At 48.4% G+C, this 20,471-nt stretch overlaps 1 pseudogene; it reads left to right on the top strand.

Moving 5' to 3' along the window:
• Nucleotides 1–1,067: 1,067 nt before the first annotated feature.
• On the top strand, nt 1,068–1,221 carry LOC131505935 (U1 spliceosomal RNA; annotated as a pseudogene).
• Nucleotides 1,222–20,471: the final 19,250 nt, after the last annotated feature.

Raw genomic sequence — 20,471 nt, 5'->3', positions numbered from 1 at the left:
CAAACAAGAAGTGCTCCCCTGAACTCACTCTGGGCGTCCCGCTCTGCAGATGTGTAGTGACAGAGACCCCGAGAGGAACCAGCCTTTGAAAAAACTGAGGCCATCGAGGGCCCAACTAGATGAGGGCCTTGAGCCCACCGGGATAACAGGTTTTAGACATGTCCAGATAAGGGTTAGAAATATCCAGAGAGTAGATCTCCATGAGCAGAGACTCACAGGGAGCACACAGCTCCAGAGGAAAGGGAGGCTAACGGGGGCTAATTGGGACTCATTGTATGGTGCTAACCTACGATCGCAAGAAAGCGGAGCTCAGATTGTACTTTACTTCCAAATTCGCAGTCGAGGTGGGTCATCAGACTGGAAAAGGCAGGATTAATGCTGATGAGAAGGAATGAAGTCACATATAATAGCCTCAAGCCGACTTCACATACCCACTGAATACCTAACGGCCCCAGCAGGATTTGGCCCCCTCAGAGTGCTCCTTAGATACTTCCAAGCCCAGGGTGCTAGGCTCCAAAGGTTTGTCCCCCACTCCAAATCCCCCCCTGTCGGTAATGATTCTCAGGAACCTAGCACTCTGCAGGCCACAGCCAGTCAGCTCTGCTGTGCTACGAGTACACACGCCCCAGCGTGAGGGGTGCTGACGGCACTCCCTCAACCCCCCCCAGAGTGCGGCAGAGAGCAACTGACCTCCTTCAAGAACACAAGCTGCACAGGGGCAGGGGGTTTGTCTGTCCCTACCCCACCCCCGCTGTATGCCGTCAGGGTCTAGAATAGGGTCTAGCAGATAGCAGGAGCTCAGGAAATCATACTCGTAACAAGTGTTTCCTCAGCATTCCAAAACTAAAGAAGAAGGGGACAGAGAATAATAACAACTGTTAAAAGATGTTGCTAACTTGGGGGTTCTCAGGCCCAGATTTAGGAATGCCTGTGTACAAATTACAAAAAAGTACGCCCTTGAGCAGGCCCATGGCTTTGCATGTAGAAAACGCCTTTGCGGAAAGGAAAGGGCTCATTGGTCTGACAAAATAGAAGAAGAAGCTTCCCCTTTGCCTGTCCACCAGGTGGGCAGGGAATATACCATGATCAGGAAGGTGGTTTTCCCAGGGCGAGGCTTATCCATTGCACACCGGATGTGCTGACCCCTGCGATTTCCCCAAATGTGGGAAACTCGACTGCGTAATCTGTGGTAGCGGGGGACTGCGTTCGTGCTTTCCCCTAAAAAACAGAAAAAAAAGGAAGAAAACCCCACTTGGTGGGCACAGCCTGGGCAGAGGGCTTGTTTAGTAGGTGTCAACTCTGTGTAAAGAATAAGGCTTGCCTTAAGAGAAGAAAGGAACAGAGAAGAACTACAAAAACAACCATAAAACGAGTAACAAGTACATACCTCTCAATAAATACTCTGAATGTAAATGGACTAAATGTTCCAATCAAAAGACAGAGGATGATGAGATGGATAAGAAAGCAAGATCTATCCATTTCCTGCCTCCAAGAAACTCATTTCAGACCTAATGACACCTGCAGATTGAAAGTGAAGGAATGGAGAAGCATTTATCATGCAAATGGATGTGGAAAGAAAGCCGGGGTAGCAATACTTACATTGGACAAAATAGACTTTCAGACAAAGATTGTCACAAGGGACAAAGAAGAACACTATATAATCATAAAGGGAACAATGCCAAGAAGAAGATATAACAATTGTAAATGTTTATGCACCCAGTATGAGAGCACCCAAATACATAAAGCAGTTAATAACAAACACAAAGGAAGTAATCAATAGTAATACAATAATAGTAGGGGACTTTAAAACCTCACTTACATCAATGGATAGATCATCCAAACAGAAAATCAATAAGGCAACAGTGGCTTTGAATGACACACTGGACCAGATGGGTCTAACAGATATATTCAGAACATTACATCCTAAAACAGAATACTCATTCTTTCCAAGTGTGCATGGAACATTCTCCAGAATGGATCACTTATTAGGCCACAAAGCAAGCCTCAACAAATTCAAAAAGATTCAAGTCAAAGCATGCATCTTTTCAGAACACAACGCTACGAAACTAGAAATCAACCACAAGAAAAATCTGGAAAGAGCACAAATACATGGAGGTTAAATAACATGTTACTAAACAAGGAATGGGTCAACCAGGGAGTCAAAGAGGAAATCAAAAAGTGCATAGAGACAAATAAAAATGAACACGCAACAGTCCAGAATCTTTGGGATGTAGCAAAAGCTGTTCAAAGAGGGAAGTTTATAGCAATACAGGCTTACCTGAAGAAGCAAGAAACATCTCAAACAAACAGTCTAACCTTATACCTAAGGGAGCTAGAAAAAAAGAACAAACAAAACCCAAAACCAGTAGAGGAAAGAAAGAATAAAGATTAGAGCAGAAATAGACGAAATAGAAGCCAAAACACAATAGATCAATGAAACCAGAAGCTGGTTCTTGGAAAAGATTGACAAAATTGATAAACCTTTAGCCACACTCATCAGAGAGACAGAGAGAAAGAGAGAGAGAGAGAGAAAGAGGACTCAAACAAAATCAGAAATGAAAGAGTAGAAATAACAACTGACAACACAGAAATACAAAGATTACAAGAGAATATTATGAAAAATATATGCCAACAAATTGGACAACCTGGAAGAAATTGATAAGTTCCTAGAAACATAACCTCCCAAAGCTGAATCAGGAAGAAATAGAAAATCTGAACAGACCAACCATCAGTATTGAAACTGAATCAGTAATCAAAAAACTCCCAACAAATAAAAGACCAGGACCAGACAGCTACACAGGCGAATTCTACCAAATATTTAAAGAGTTAATATCTGTTCTTCTCAAACTACTCTAAAAAATAGAGGAGGAAGAAAACCTTCCAAATTCATTTTATGAGGCCAGCATTACCCCGATACTAAAACCAGATAAAGACACTACAAAAAAAGAGAACTACTGGCCAACATCTCTGACGAATATAGGTACAAAAATCTTCAACAAAATATTAGCAAAACAAATCCAACAATACATTTAAAAAAATCATTCACCACAATCTAGTGGGATTTATTCCTGGGATGCAAGGGTGGTTCAATATCTGCAAATCAATCAACATCACATCAACAAGAGAAAGTACAAAAACCACATGATCATTTCAATAGATGGAGAAAAAGCATTTGACAGTGTACAACATCCATTCATGACAAAAACCCTCAACAAAGTAGGTTTAAAGGGAACACACCTTGGGGCGCCTGGGTGGCTCAGTCGGTTAAGCGTCCGACTTCGGCTCAGGTCATGATCTCGCGGTCTGTGAGCTTGAGCCCCGCGTCGGGCTCTGTGCTGAAAGCTCAGAGCCTGGAGCCTGTTTCGGATTCGGTGTCTCCCTCTCTCTCTGACCCTCCCCCATTCATGCTCTGTCTCTCTCTGTCTCAAAAATAAAAAAAACGTTAAAAAAAATAAAAAAATGGGGCGCCTGGGTGGCGCAGTCGGTTAAGCGGCCGACTTCAGCCAGGTCACGATCTCGCGGTCCGTGAGTTCGAGCCCCGCGTCGGGCTCTGTGCTGACAGCTCGGAGCCTGGAGCCTGTTTCCGATTCTGTGTCTCCCTCTCTCTCTGCCCCTCCCCCGTTCATGCTCTGTCTCTCTCTGTCCCAAAAATAAATAAAAAACGTTGAAAAAAAATTTTTTTAAATAAATAAATAAATAAATAAATAAATAAATAAATAAATAAAGGGAACACACCTCAACATAATAAAGCCACATATGAAAAACCCATAGCTAACATCATGCTCAGTGGTGAAAAACTGAGAGCTTTCCCCACTAAGGTCAGGAACAAGACAGGGACGTCTACTCTCACCACTTTTATTCAACATGGTGCTGGAAGTCCTAACCACAGCAATCAGGCGACAAAAAGAAATAAAAAGCATACAAATTGGTTAGGAAGAAGTAAAATTTTCACTATTTGCAAAGTACATGATACTGTACATAGAAAATCCTAAAGACACCACCAAGAAACTACTAGAACGGATAAATGAATTCAGTAAGGTCACAAGATACAAAATGAATATATAGAAATCCACCGCATTTCTACACACTAGTAATGAAGCAGCAGAAAGAGAAATTAAGAAAACAGTCCCCTTTACAGTTGCACCAAAAATAATAAAATATCTAGACATCAACTGGACCAAAGAGGTGAAAGACCTGTACTCTGAAAACTATAAAACATTAATGAAAGAAAATGAAGATGACACAAACAAATGGGAAGATATTCCATGCTCATGGATTGGGCAAAAACATAGTGTTAAAATGTCCATAGTACCCAAAGCAATCTACAGATTTAATGTAATCCCTGTCAAAATATCAACAGCATTTTTTCACAGAACTAGAAACAATCCTAAAACCTGTATGGACCCACAAAGGACTCCAGAGAGCCAAAGCGGTCTTGCAGAAAACCAAAACCAAAACCCCAAAACTGGAGGCATCACAATCCCAGACTTCAAGTTATATTACAAAGCTGCGGTAATCAAAACAGTATGGTACTGGCACAAAAATGGACACATAGATGGGTGCTTGGCTGGCTCAGTTGGTTCAGAGTCTGACTTCAGCCCGGGTCGTGATCTCATGGTTCCTGGATTCAAGCCCCGCGTCGCACTTGCTGCTGTCAGCACAGAGCCTGCTTCAGACCCTTTGTCTCCTTCTCTCTCTGCACCGCCCACCGCCCCCCTCCCCCGCCACCGCCCTGTTCATGCTCTCTCTCAAAAGTTAAATAAACATTTAAAAAACAAACAAAAATAGATGCATGGATCAGGAGAACAGAAGAGAGAACCCAGAAATAAACCCATAGATAGTTATAGGGTCAATTAATCTTCAACAAAGGAGGCAAGAAAAGGTAATGGGAAAATTCTTTTCAACGAATGGTGTGGGGAAAACTGGACAGTCACATGCAAAAGAATGAAACTGGACCACTGTCTTATACCATACACATAAATAAACTCAGAATGGATTAAGGATCTAAATGTGAGGCCTGAAACCATAAAAATCCTAGAAGAGAGCCAAATTATGGCAGTAATTTCTCTGACATTGGCCAGAGCAATGTTTTTCTAGATATGTCTCCTGAGGCAAGGGAAACAAAAGCAAAAATAAACTATTGGGCCTTCTTCAAAACGAAAAGCTTCTGCACAGCAAAGGAAACAATCAACAAAACTAAAAGACAACCTATGGAATGGGAGAAGGTATTTGCAAATGACATATGTAAGAAAGGGTTAGTCTCCAAAATACATAAAGAGCTTATACAACTCAACACCACAAAACCCCAAATAATCCTATTAAAAATGGGCAGAAGACATCAACAGACATTTCTCCAAAGAAAAAATACAAGTGGCCAACAGATGCATGCAAAGATGCTCAACATTACTCATCATCAAGGAAAATGGAAATCAAAACCACAATGAGCTATCACCTTACACCTGTCAGAATGGCTAAAATCAAAAACGCGAGAAACAGCAAGCATTGGCAAGGGTGAAAAGGAACCCTCATGCACAGTTGGTGGGAATGCAAACTGGTGCAGCCGCTGCGGAAGACAGGATGAAGATTCCTCAGAAAATTAAAAAGAGAAATACCATATAATCCAGTAATTTCATTCCACTACTGCGTATTTACCCAAAGAATACAAAAACATCAATTCAAAAAGACATATGCATCCTTATGTTTATAGCAGCATCATCTACAATAGCCACATTATGGAAGCAGTCCAAGTGTCCATCGACTGATAAATGGATAAAGATGTGGTATACACACACACACGCACACACACGCATGCACACACACACACAGTGGAATATCACTCAGCCATCAAAACAAATGGAAGCTTGCCATTTGCAACAACATAGATGGAACTATTGTGCATTATGCTAAGCAAAATAAGGCAGTCAGAGAAAGACAAATACCATATGATTTCACTCATATGTGGAATTTAACAAACAAAACAAAGGAACAAAGGGGAAAAAAAAGACAAACCATAAAGCAGTCTCTTTCTTTTTTTGAGAGAGAGAGGGGGGGTGCAAATGAACGAGGGGCAGAGTACGGTGGGGGAGAGAGAATCCCACAAGGGGCAGAGAGAGAGAGAGAGAGAGAGAGAGAAGTGGGGCTCGCCCGATTCGGGGCTCATGCTCACTCAAAACTAGGGCTCGTGGGGCGCCTGGGTGGCGCCGTCGGTTAAGCGTCCGACTTCAGCCAGGTCATGATCTAGCGGTCCGTGAGTTCGAGCCCCACGTCAGGCTCTGGGCTGATGGCTCGGAGCCTGGAGCCTGTTTCCGATTCTGTGTCTCCCTCTCTCTCTGCCCCTCCCCCGTTCATGCTCTGTCTCTCTCTGTCCCAAAAATAAATGAAAAACGTTGAAAAAAAAATTAAAAAAAAAAAAAAAGCTAGGGCTCGTGCTCATCCAATTCAGGACTTGAACTCTCAAACCATGTGATCAGGACCCAAGCCAAAGTCAGAGGCTTAACCGACTGAGCCACCCAGGTGCCCCAAGCAGACTCTTAACTATGGAGAACAAACTGATGGTTATGGGGGGACGGGGGGAGGAGGTGGGTGAACTAGGTGGTGGGGATTAAAGGGCACACTTATCATGATGAGCGCTGAGGAATGTACACAAGTGCTGAATCACTAAATTGTACACCTGAAACGAATAGAACACTGCGTGTTAACTATCCTGGATTTAAAATAAAATAAAAATAAATAGATAAATAAATAAAGTGAGATATGTGTTAACAATGCTAAAAAAAAATAAAGTTAAAAAAAAATAAAAGCATCCCGAAGCTGCCTGTTACCTTTTTAGAAAGTGCTGAGTGACAGCTAACCTGGAACGTGGAACGGTTAGGGTGACACTTCTTTAAAAACGGAGAATTTCCCCCTTGTGAGTGTGTAGTGAATTCTATGTGACAAACCTTCTCCAGACGGGCAAAGAAACAGACCTATTTTGAGGCCCCCAGAACACTGACATGGTTTTTATCCTTGTTATGTGTAATGTTTTTATGCAGCTGGCATGGTGCAATGCTGCTGGTCTGATTTGGATAATCCTTTCAAAATGATCACATATCCTTACGTATCGAGAAGAACAAATAAACAGGGGTGAAAGGACCAAAGAAGGGAAAAGAAAGAGAAGACCTGCTTTCTGCCCGAAGACAGCCCACACCAGAGTGGACATAGCGCCGTCCTTGGACGCGTGACCTGGTGTCACCCCTTGGCCGGAACCTTTGTTCCACGGACAAGCTGCGCTGTCTCCCGACGGCTCCGCCGTGCCAATGTGTGGCATTAGTCAGCACAGCTGCTTATTCGCAAGCCTCCTGGTGTCAGGCCAGCTCTGCCTGGACCCCAGCCCCAGCCCCACCCAAGGTGGGGAGAGGGCGAGAGGCTCCCAGGCCTGCCTCCCTGTGTGCATTTCCTGTCCTGGCACCTGCTCTGTGGTGATTGGTGATGGACATTCATTCCCCCAGGAAACCAGCCCTCACCCCCCCAGGTCTGCGATCTTGTCCTGCAGTGACCTGTAGAACAGTCCAGAGCACAATAGTCCAAGGGGCTTTGGGGTCACCAGTCTTCAGTCATGCTACATGGAGGACAGGAACTGTTTGCTCCAATTACGCTGCTCCGAGCATCCTTAGTTTTCCTTAGTCTCTCTTCCAGGGGAGGTGAGCACTCTGCCTGGGTGTCCCTGACAGTCCTCTGGGCCCTCAGCTCCCGCAAAAAACTGCTCAGGCAGAAAATACTCTACACTCAGCAAGAACAAGCAAACCCGGTAATCCTCAGCATCCATACGGAGTTAAGAACTGTTTCTCCCCTCCTCTGAAAGCAAGATCACGGGGACTCAGCTCAGCCTTCATCACGGACAAAAACATACACTGCCAAAACAAAACATTTATCAACCAAGACTAAAGTGGCCATCCAGATTAATCACGAGTTTCATTGCCGCGAAGGGCACACACGAGGCATTTGCTTCGTGTGTGTGCACGTAGGTAACAAAATGACTCCCAAAGTGTGACCCAAGGATTGACCGTCCCGATGGATTCAACTCGCTGTCTCCTTGCTGGACAAAGATGGATACGAGTTTGAATGGGAATTTCCTTAGATTCTACCCACCCATGGGGCTCTCAAAGAAAATGGCAGGTGCCAGCTTCCTCCAGGATACACCCATCATGAAAGAATTAACTAAGGGAATTTAAAAGAGCTTCTTACCATTGGAAATGGTGTTAAGTTTCTTGGCCTGAAACTTTAACCCTTGGGTGCTGAGAGACCCTGCAAATGTCATTGCTGAGTCCTGCCAACAACAATCTTCAACTGTGGGGACGAAACTGACGTCCTAAGCCTAGACCCAGGCAAATGTCCTGTATGCAAACAACGGAAGAGGGGGAGCTCTGGAAATCACACAATGACCGGGCACCTAGATGCCGGGTAATATTCATGAATACACTACTAGAAGGAGATACATGAGCCCTTGTAAAAGGAAGTGGTGATTGCTAGGAGCCGGTATCGATTTGCCCATAATGTTAAGGCCCGGTAACCATTTCTCACTTTTTGAGAGGACTATTAACCTCAGGGGATTCTGAGACAGGGGCTCTGTGTTTCGCGAAGAGAGCACGAGATTGTTCATTCCATCTCCGACCCTATGAATCAGAGGTTGTAAATTGGCAGCCCACGGTGCCCTGTGTCTTGTGTGGCTCTGCCCAGCATTGATGGTGCTTTTGATTCAGATTCAGTTGCTAACATTTAAAAAGAGGGTTGCAGATGGTATCCTTGCCCCCGCTGTCCCCTATGCCCCGCCCCTCGCCCACCAGTGGCCACGTGGGCAGCAGCGTCTCCCCACGAGTCTCCCCGTGAAAGACAGAGGGGCAGGGATCCAGCCTCCCCCTTCCCCTCCCCTCGCTCAGGGCACCTGCTCTGGCTGATGGAGTGCAGGCACGAGCGACCCAGGCCACCTGCTGGGAGCCATAGCTTGAAGAGGGGCCCGTGGGTCCGTGGGCCCTCTTTTCCCTCTGCCACAAGAGGCACATCCAGGATGGGGCCAGCCATTCAGAGCAGAGCCATCCCGGCCAGCATGCAGAAGGAACAGAAATAAACCTCTACTGGTATAAGCCAGTTTTGGGGGCTGTTTGTTCTACAGCTCTAACCTAGCAGAACTGACTGATAGGAAAGATATCCCATAGGAATCTGGATCTTCCTTTCATCTTAAAGAGTCAGAAGACCCATGACCCTGCCCCCGCCCAGAGCCCTCTGGCAACAAATGGCTGGAGATGAAGGATGGCTCCCCCTTCGGGGGGAGACTGGTCACCACGTGCCCACTTTATTCTTCTGCATAGCTTGCCAGCCCTTCTAAGCTTCCGACTCAATCCCCCATGCCACCCCTGCCTAACACGAGCCACAGAGAGCCTGGGAGAGCCTGTGCCCAGGGTGCTCCGGGCACGCGTCACCTCCTCCATGTGCTTAACCATGCTTCGGACATCACCCACCCTTCTCCTTCAGCCTCAGAACATCTCTAAGCTCCTGGAAGGCAGTCGCTTCCTCACGGCACAAACCATAGGAGAAACAGGGGTTGTCTCCACCCTCTCCCAGCTTTCGAGGCCCATTCGTGGAAGCCAGACCCCTAGAGTGCTCCCACCTCAGCCCCAAATAGTATCTGCACACCTGCGAGACCCCAATCCACACTCCTCCCATTCCCTAAGTCCTTGGCAAGTGCTCCACGGGTGGGGGAGAGCCTGGGACACGATGGAATGAAGGTGTCATGGGTTCTGCTGCTGTAGGGACACTGCCACATGGAGGCTACCAAGTGTCTGGGAGCAAACCAAGAGTCATGAAAGACCCACTGTTGACATTTGGGTGGCTCTAGCTGCCCATCGCTGACATCCCGCCTTCCCTGGGCCTCCCCTAACTGGCGAATGCCAACCCCACTCCTCTGAAATGCAGCAGCATAGTCTATACACCCTTGATGTCCCCTCTCCGGGTACCCCTCAGGTGCCAGGACCCTAAAAGCATAAGTTATGACACGACAGACCTGATGCCTGGGCCTCCCAAACATCCTCCCTTTGGCGGTGACCCCAGGCCCCTGGCGTATTCACAGGCACTGGTTTGGGGCAATGATCCATCAGGGTCCCCCGTCCCCGCAGGGGACTGTCCCTGCTGGACAGTGAGAGAGGGTGAGTGCAGAGCTCAGTAAGTTTTCAGACATGCACTTTTTGAAGCCACTGTTGTCTCCTGGAGCCCACGGTTTTATGGAACTAGACCCAGATGGCACTCACCTCCTTAGCTGGCACAGCGAGAGCTGGGCCCCACAGTTTGTGTGGTCTTCCAGCAGTGAGGGGCCGGGGTCCTGGACCACCCCCAGGACATGTCCATGTATTTGCCTCACCTGGTCCCTCATCTCACGCCCATGCCAACCCCTGCCAGAACGAGCCTCGTAAAACGCCCCCCTGATTATGCCATTCCCCTGCTTATCCCTCTCTTGCCTGGTTCCCATCGCTTTCAGGATGCAGTTCAAGCTGCTTAGCACAACAAGCAAGTCTGTTCATGATCTGGCCCCACACCCTCCCCCACTCCCCACCTGCCCCTCAGTTCACACCATACCGAACCGCTCAGGGTTCCGCAAACCCACCAGGCTGTGGCACGTCTCGGGGTCACCCCTGTGCCAGGAACACCTCTCCTGGCTTCTTCTCACGGCGAGCTCCTCCTGGGTGTTGTCTCCTTTGGCAAGCTTCCCCGGGCCCCTCAGGCTAATTCTGACGCCCAGCCCCTGAGATTCTGAGCAGCCTGGGCTCACGGGCGACAGAGAGAGCAGTTCTCACCGAGTGCTGCTGCCTGTGGCCCCCACCCCCACGAAAGCAACGGCTCCCCCTGCCTGGCGTCCACGTTGCCTTGCCATCAAATGATACTTTGCTTAGTATTAAAAATTGCAAAAAGAGTCACGCCACATCCTTTCTTTTCCCCGCCCCACCTTATCACTCTTCCTATTAGTCCTTGCGTACATCATCAGGAAGACCCTTGGGATTGTTAGTCTGTTCATTCATTCATTCATTCATTCAGCAAACGCTTACACTTCGCAGACACTGTGCTGAGTGCTTGGGAACTTACATTCTAGCGGAGTAAGAAAGATAGCAAACAGGTCAGGCGCTGAATAATAAGCTAGTAAATAAAGACGATGTCAGGTGACGCCGCGTGTCACGAAGAAAAATAAAACCGTACAGGGGCAAATGGAGCTGGGGCACAGGTGATTTGCTCAGGCATTTGAATGGAGAGCTGAAGGATGTAGAAAACCGTACAGATGTTTGGGGAAGAGCATTCCAGGCAGAGGGAACAGCAAATGCAAAGGTCCTCTGTTGGTCAGGATGACACTCACCGTCGCGGCGACCGAATCCCAGAACTTCACGATAACAATACGGCACAACAGATGTTTATTTCCTGCTCGTGTTCCTTCCGGTGTTGCGTTGCTGGTTGATGGACAGCATGCTTTCTTTGGGTCCAGAGACTCACATGCCTTCCTTCTTGTGGCTTTCCCATTTCCAAGGGCCTCAAAGACCTCCCAGCTGAGTGGGCAGATGGGGAGTAGAGGAGGCACAAACAGTTCTTAAGACCTGCACCCCCCCGGTGGCGACAGACCCCACTTCCTGTTATGCCGCGGAGGTGAGAACGAGTCAGGAGACTACCCCGAATGCCCGGGATCGGACGGGGTTGCCGCCTCCCAGCAGCAAGGCCACACTGTGGACGGGCATCCTGGGAGGCCAGCCAGTGAGAGGGGGCAGAGCCTGGCAGTTCGAGGCTCAGCCAGGAGGCGGGGGTGACTGGGGCAGAGGGAGCCAGGCAAAGCAAGCAGGTCGGAGAGGTAACAGGGTGGGTGGCGGGCAGATGATGTCGGGCCCTGAGGTCACTTGAAGGACCCTGGATTTTACCGTCTATGATGTGGAAGCCCTCGGAGGGTTTAGAGCGAGGCAGTGGCATGAAATGGCTTCTATTTCGAGGGGGCACCCTGGCCGCAGTGTGCAGCACAGACTGCAGAGGACAGGGGGGACACTGGTAGGCGGAGGTAGGCTAGAGCAGCCATGCAGGGGTGAGATGATGCCGTCCCGGACAAGAAGGGAGGGCAGGGACAGGGGCAGGGCAGACCCTCCTGGAGCGACATCCAAACGACCTGCCACCCCCTCCCACTCCCGCCTTCTAAGCCAGGGGCTAGGGAAGGGTCACAGTATTTTAGGCTTTACAGGGCACGTCCACCCAGTGCGGCTGCTGCAGGGAGAAAGCTGCCACAAACAACACATAAACGAAGGAGCATGGCCATGGGCCTTGTGCCAATATAGCTCTATTTACGAAATCAGGCCGTCGGCCGGCAAAATTTTCAGACCCCGATAAACCGGTCACACGGCACTGGGCTTCCCTTGTCCTCTGTTCCCAGCCGAAGCAGGGGTGCTGACTGAGGGCTCCGTCACTGCTTCAAGTGCGTGCGACAGCCACTCCCAAAGAACCGAATTTCTCTCTCGGAGTAACGCTTGGGGTAGAAGAATGAATCACGGCTTCACGCTGCCTTTGAGCAAGTTCTCTCTTGACAAAGGAAATGGCTTCTGGCAAGACCTTTTTATTATAGTTCAGGCTCATCAACTATTCTTTTATAGCGCAATACCTTTGTTATGTGTAATTAAGGCAGCAGCTGAGAAAAGATGCAAATGTGCTCTTAAAAATCTGACTTCGCAGCAGCCCAGAGCTCTGCAACCTTTTAAAAGAGCAAGTTGATGTAATTTTTTTTTAATTTATTTTTGAGAGTGAAAGAGACAGAGCTTGAGCGGGGGAGGGGCAGGGAGAGAGGGAGACACTGAATCAGAAGCAGGCTCCTAGCTGTCAGCACAGAGCCTGATGCGGGGCTCGAACCCACGAGTCTCGAGATCATGACCTGAGCCGAAGTCGGACACCCAACCGACCGAGCCACCCAGGTGTCCCTAAAGGAGCAAGTTTAAAGCGAAACACATTGGGCCTGTGCCAAAACGGGAAAGGAGAGAATGAAAGCTAAAGAAAGAAATAAAAAGACGAGGCCGTCACCCTGTGAGCTGAGCAGACTGTAAACTCCAGGGAGCGTCCTCAGTGCCAAGCCAGTCCCGTCCCCACAATGGTCCCCCTGCCCCAAAGCCAAGTGCTGTAGCAGCAGAAATATCACAGGCTGCCTGCCGCGTTCCCAACTTCCATGGGTGTTATCCGTTTTCGGAATTTCTTCGACTTCTTTTCACAGAGAGTTGTAGAGGGTCGCAAGCCAGAGCAACTGGGAAACAAAAGAGGAGGCCAGAGGAAGGAAGAGAATATCCCATCGCCTCCTTCGGGACGAGGAATGGAAGCCAGAAACAATCCATTTCCTTGGCACAGCACCGTCCAGCAGCACTTTCTGTGGCGTTGAAAATATTTTATGTCGGGGCACCTGGGCGGCTCAGTCGGTTAAGTGTCCGACTTCGGCTCAGGTCACGATCTCGCGGTCCGTGAGTTGGAGCCCCGCATCAGGCTCTGGGCTGACGGCTCAGAGCCTGGAGCCTGTTTCGGATTCTGTGTCTCCCTCTCTCTCTGACCCTCCCCCATTCACGCTGTCTCTCCCTGTCTCAAAAATAAATAAACATTAAAAAAAAATTAAAAAAAAATAGAAAATATTTTATGTCTTCACTATTCAGTGTGATAGCCACGAGTCCCTGCAGGGGGCCACTGAGCCATCAAATCACCTTCTAGGTCAACTGCCTTGTATCTACACGTGCATCGCTACTCGTGGCCACTAAGCCCCGTATGGGTCAGCGCAACTGCAGGGGGCTGGTTAAGAACTTAGGCCCATGAGCGGCACCTGGGCGGCTCAGTCGGTTAAGCATCCAACTCTTGATCTCGGCTCGGGTCATGATCTCGCGGTTCGGGAGTCTGAACCCTGCATCGGGCTCTGTGCTGACAGCATAGAGCCTGCTTGGGATTCTCTCCCTCCCTCCCTCCCTCCCTCTCTCTCTGCCCCACCCCTGCTCTCTCTCTCTCTTTCTCTCAAAATAAATAAATGAACATTAAAAAAAAAAAAAAAAAGAACTTAGGCTCAGGAGTCAGACCCAGGCTTCGATGCTCGCTGCCCACTTACTGTGACCAGGCCAGATGCTCACTGCCACCAATCCTTGGTTTCCTCACTTGCAGGCTGGGTACAATTGTGCCAACTCATGGAGTCGCTGGGAGAATGAGGTGACGGAGATAAACCGCTTCACACAGTGTGCCTGGCGGAGGACAGATACTCAGTACCTGCTTATTGTTTTTATTGTTCTCTAGGAAGTCCTTCGCAGGACCCACCTTCTAGATGTTTCAGAAAGCTCTCTCCTAAGGCACCTGTGCTGGTTTTTCCCACCGAGGCTTCCTGGGTCTTAAGCCACACCACATAAATTTGGGGAGAGGGATGAAGGAGGGCAGAAGGAGAGCCAATGGCCACCAAACCAGACCTATGACTCCCTCTGATCATCTTTGAGGAGGGGAAGACTGCTAGCTGCCCACTCAGTCTTTGGGTGGCAGTGCGACCAGCTAAAAAAGACCTTATTTCCCAGGCGGTCTCACAGCTGGGCGTAGCCAATAAGATGTAAGCAGACACGTTAACCGTGATTGTCACAAAGTCTTCAGAGGCATCGATTTGTATGCGCCCTTTTGCCTTCTGTCTTTTTTCACCATTCCTCCTATTTCCTATCTGGGGCGTAGACATGGCAGCTGGAGCTCCAGCAGCCTTGAGGAGCTATCCTTGTGGATGAAAACCCTGAACTACTCAGAATGGCAGAGCACAAATAGAAGAGGCCTGGGTTCATGAACACTAGGGAACGATACCAGCCTGGGACCACTTGCCTCCAGATTTCTCTTACCTATGAGAAAGCTTTGTATCATGTTTATGCCATTACTCCTTCTATTGTCTTGTTATGTGGCAGAACCTGATGTCAGCTGTGCCTAATTATTTCTGAACGGTGATTAATTCTACAAGTCTAGGTTTTTATGACACATATTTGATGAAAGAGAGAGCTTGAGATCAATTTGGTCCCTGTTCCCTCATTCTGTCTGCAGGGGGCACCTCAACCTACCCTGAAATATTAGAAATCATCTATCCTGGGGGTGCCTGGGTGGCTGAGTCGGTTAAGCGTCCGACTTCGGCTCGTGTCATGATCTTGCAGTCTGTGGGTTCGAGCCCCGCGTCGGGTTCTGTGCTGACAGCTCAGAGCCTGGAGCCTGCTTCCCATTCTGTGTCTCCCTCTCTCTCTGCCCCTCCCCTGCTCATGCTCTGTCTCTGTCTCAAAAATAAATACAAAAATTAAAAAAGAAATCATCTATTCTGGCCAATCTTTTTTTTTTTTTTTAAGTAGTCTCCAAGCCCAGTGCAGAGCCCAACGCCAGATTTGAACTCATGACTCTGCGATCAAGACCTGAGCTGAGATGAAGAGTCAGACATTTAACAAACTGAGCCACCCAGGCGCCCTGACCCCCCTTTTTAACCATCAAGACTGTTTGTTATTTGTTTCTCCATCAGTCCTATGTTCCAAAATAAGCTCTCCCCCCCACCATGGATTAAGTTCTAATTGGTTTACTCATCATGACACTTAGCAACCGGGGCGCCTGGATGGCTCAGTTGGTTGACGCAGTTGGACTTCGATTCAGGTCATGATCTCGCAGTTCAGTTCGTGAGTTCGAACCCCCGCATAGGGCTCTGTACTGGCAGCTCGGAGCCTGGAGCCTGCTTCAGATTCTGTGTCTCCTTCTCTCTCTGCTCCTCCCCTCCTCATTCTCAGTCTCTCTCTCTCAAAAATAAATAAACATTTTTTTAAAAATGACGTTTAGCAACTGTAGTGGATATGTGCCAGTTGGGAGGGGGGCCGCCCAGCTGTGGCTCCTCTTTCTGTATTTGGGGAGTTCTCCTAACACGAAAGAGTCTCTGATGACCTGACACTTGTCCCTGTCTGAGCTGGACGTGAGCACAGAAAGCTGAAGACGAGCCGGCCGGATGGTCTGACCTGGGACTCTGCACCCAGAGTGAGGGGCACACAGCGGCAGCCATGGTTTGGGGCTCATTCCTCCAGGCAGCAACATCCTGCGCCCTCGAGTGGTGGTTCCAGGGGCTCCCTGACCAGTGTCCAGGGCTAGTCTAAGCAGGTTGCTCTTTATTCAGGTTCCCCTAGCTGCTGGCCATTTCGAGAGCCTGGCCCTCCTGCATCTCTGTTTCTTCCGGGACCAGCGGACATTGTTCCAATGGGCTTTTTTTTTTTTTTTTTTTTTTTTTGCTTAAGTCAATCAGACTTGGTTTCTATTCCTTGCGACCAAGAATCCTGACTGACGTACATGCTGAGCAACATGATTTTACCTGTGATACCACACCAACCTGACATCATCCCAGCCAGATAAGGAGACGGCGTTGAAATTAGCCATTGCAGTATACTTTCTTCGGAGCTTTTAAAAATACCGAGTATTTTAAAAATACCAAGTATTCACTGTATACTTTCTTCGGAGCTTTTAAAAATACCGAGTATTGTCTGGTCCATGTCTCCATTTTCCCCATGGTGAACCTTTCAGGACTGGGAACTCAAGCCTGGAAAACCCCTGAGATCATTGTGTTTCCTCGTCTTACACATGGCAAATGGAACCCCAGAGAGGCAAAGTGACTTGCTCCATATGTCAGACTACAGAAAGAACTTCCAGCGAGGGTCACTAGCTGTTCACTCTTGCACTGGTTTGGCCTGTGGACGTGCTCTCTCAAGGAGCTCAAAGTCAGGTAGGAGGGAGGGTGATTTGAACGCATGCAAAACTCCAGGCTTGTGGATAAGAGCCCTGGGAGAACCACGGAGACCCAGATGTCATGGGAAAAGGCAGGTGAAGATATTCAGAAGAGACATGTGACAGTGAGAAAGGCAGAATGTGACCTAAGCTTCAAGAACCCATGTGCAGTGGATCAAAGCAGGGATGTGACGAGGCAGCCAGTAGCCTGCCGATGTCAACCTCCATTCCGGACCAGATGAGGCGGTGCGCCCAGAACGAGGCAGGGAGCAAGAGAGGGGAACCCAAGAAGACGTTTTGTAGAAAGCTTCCAAAGTCAGAGAGCGAAGTCAGTACATGATTATGTCCTGCTTTAAGAATGAGCGATCAGAGGGGTGCCTGGGTGGCTCAGTCGGTTAAGCATCCGACTCTTGGTTTCGGCTCAGGTCTTGATCTCATGGTTTTGTGGGTTCGAGTCCCGTGTCGGGCTCTGTGCAGAGCCTGCTTGGAATTCTCTCTCCCTCTCTTTCTGCCCCTTCTCCACTCATGTTGTCTCTGTCTCTCTCAAATAAATAAAACTTAAAAAAAAAAAAAAGAAGGAACGAGTGCTTGGAAACGTCTGAATGTGCAAAATAAAATTTTGCAAGATTATTCATTTTAAAATGGATTCTTCACTTTATTTTTTTTTCATGTTTTATTTATTTTTGAGACAGAGAGAGACAGAGCATGAACAGGGGAGGGGCAGAGAGAGAGGGAGACACAGAATCGGAAGCAGGCTCCAGGCTCTGAGCCATCAGCCCAGAGCCCGACACGGGGCTCGAACTCACGGACCGTGAGATCGTGACCTGAGCTGAAGTCGGACGCTTAACCGACTGAGCCACCTAGGCGCCCCGGGTTCTTCACTTTAAAGAGAGGAAGGCGCATCTATTTCCTAAGACATGGGAATTTCGCCTTGCTGATTTATTTTCTACAACCTTCTACTGTGGAATAATTATTCCCATCTCACAGATTAGAAACCAAGGCTCATATAGATGATGCATCTGGTCAAGGTGGCAGCTTGTAAGAGGTGGACCCAGATGTCTGGATCCAAAGACCCCGTGTTTCCTGCCCTGCCAGACCGCCTCCCCCAGAGCTCTTTTAAATAATGAACGCTCGAGGGGCGCCTGGGTGGCGCAGTCGGTTAAGCGTCCGACTTCAGCCAGGTCACGATCTCGCGGTCCGTGAGTTCGAGCCCCGCGTCAGGCTCTGGGCCGATGGCTCGGAGCCTGGAGCCTGTTTCCGATTCTGTGTCTCCCTCTCTCTCTGCCCCTCCCCCGTTCATGCTCTGTCTCTCTCTGTCCCAAAAATAAATAAAAAATGTTGAAAAAAAAAATTTAAAAATAAAAAAAAATAATGAACGCTCGAAATGCATCTGGAAGGCGCTTCTCATTGAAGAGACTCGATTTATGAAGATTAGATTTGCACACGATTTCGAGAACACATCCGTCCCACAAAGCATTATGCAACGATATAAGGATAAAGAGCATGGATCCCGTACAAAAAAAAAAAAAAAAAAAGAGGAAAATGATAGAGAAGTGTGGTTAATTAATGCAGTAGGAACTGAAACACTACAGGAGCCAAAGAACACGCGCTCTCGGAATATGCTACAATAAGCGGCTTCATTCGAAAGACAATTTATGTGGTAGGAGAGAGAATAGCAAGCGGGAGGGGAAAACGTGGAAACAAATTCGTCTACTAGAAAACACTGATTTGAAAATATTTTATAATGATTGATTTGTAAGCAGTCTCTCGGCAGTAAACATCCTTGGAACTCTGGCTTTGGGAGATCTTAAAAAATAGGTCAGCTTCTCCGGCTTGGACAGGTTGACGTGTGATTTTCCTCTTTGGGGGGGAAGGGGCCGGCTGGGTATTTTCAAAGGCCTCCTTTAGTTTATGGTTCCAAGGTTGCACTCATGGGCCTTTCTGTGACTGTCGTCTTTTAAAGCTGGTTAACTCAGTGGCTTTATTTATTTTATTATTTTATTTTTTTGCCCTCTCAATTCCCCACAGGGCTTTAACTGAATCGGACCGCATTTGGAGTCCTGTGTCGCCTTCTGGGCACCACATTTTAAAAGGGACGTTGACCCGCTCTGCCTCCGGAGAATGGAACCAAGACAGGTGGGTGGAGGTTGCTCAGAGATCAATTCTGACTCCATACAAGAAAAGCCTATATCTCCTGCTATCAGAGCCCTCTCACAATGGAACCGGCTGCTTTTTGAGACAGTTTGCTCCCAGGGATTGGAAACACTGAAGCGAGGGGTGTTTTAACAGCTGTCAAAGTTGCCCTGGAAGAGATTTTTTTCTTTCTTTTTTCTTTTTTTCCCCCCTAAGTTTCCTTTCAATTCCAACGCTGTATGATTGATTGATCATAGAACTCTTCAGTACGTTTTGCCAAGTCAATAGCTTCTTTTTTAGGCCTTTTGTCTTCACCATTAGCCCCATCTTTTTTCAGGAGGGGGGAAAAAAAAAACCCAAAAAGGCAGTTGGCGAAAACAGTATAGAATGATAGTAACAGTTGCAACATCATGGTCAGTGGCAATAATGTTGCCTCACGGTGCCACGTTCCCTCCACTAGGGAAATGGAGATGATGTGGCCTGTTGATGATCAAAGCAGATGTCTGGGGCCCAGTCAGGGTGATGGTGACAGCGCTGGGCCCTCCCAATGGTCCCTGGGCAGGTCGGTGTGAAGAGTAAGAGGAGCCCAGGCTCAGTGAGACCACACGTCCTCTTCTAGGGTCCCCACTTGGTTGGTGGCACCTCTCCCCAGCCAGATATGTGACCCTCTCCGTACCCTGCACCCCACACCACTACATTCAGTCTATCACCCATCCTGCCCACTTGCCATCCTCACATGGGCCTTTGCCCCTGCTCTTGTCCCTGCCCTGGGCCAATGCTCTTTCATCGTCTTGGCCTGGTAAAGGCTTACCGGTCCTTCCCATCCCAGGTCCTTCCGCAGGGAGGCCTCCCTCACCTTCCTGACCAGATCGTGTTGCCCTGGGGTCCAAGGTCGCAGCACCTGTGCCTCTCCTCCCCAGCACGTCTCCCATTTACAGGTATTCCTCCGTTTCTGTGACAGTTTCGTCTCTGGGATGGTGGGAACCATGTTGGTGCTTGGCATGGCGCCTCTTGAATGAATGAATGAATGAATGAATGAATGAATGAAGAAAAGCTGTGTGAGGTGCTCTGTGCTTCCCAGTGGCTTTCCAGAGGCCTAAGAGCCATCTGGACCCAGGAGGTGGTCATCAATATGGCACTCCAGCCCTTGAATCTCCCCTCCACCGCCCCCAAACCTCTGTCACCACCAGGTCAGAGAGTCTATTGCTTGGTTCAGCACTGTTCTCACATTTGAGTCTCCTTTGTAAGGCAAGTAAGGGAGGAGAGAGTGTCCCTAACACCTGTGGTTAGCCAACAGTTCGATCTATTCCTAAAACTCTCTCTCTAGAAACATTTGACTTAGACTATCGGGCTGCAGAGGGTAGAGATATGGGGAAGATGTAGAAAGGAAAGGGAATGACTTATGTACTGGATGCCACACTGTTGGTGCCTCTTGGCCTTTGCACATGGGGACCTGCTGTCTGAAAGGCACTCCTTTGCCTCTGGTCAAAAGTGGTGTCATCCAGCAGAAGAAAGCATGGGGGACTTTCAGAAGCCTTCACTGGCCTCCTCTAGCAGAGCGGCTCCCTTGT

The sequence above is a fragment of the Neofelis nebulosa genome, chromosome 2 (genome assembly GCF_028018385.1).
Source record: "Neofelis nebulosa isolate mNeoNeb1 chromosome 2, mNeoNeb1.pri, whole genome shotgun sequence".
In the NCBI taxonomy this organism is placed as follows: Eukaryota; Metazoa; Chordata; class Mammalia; order Carnivora; family Felidae; genus Neofelis; species Neofelis nebulosa.
Note: the sequence above shows the minus strand (reverse complement) of the source record. Positions and strands in the feature narration are given on the sequence as shown.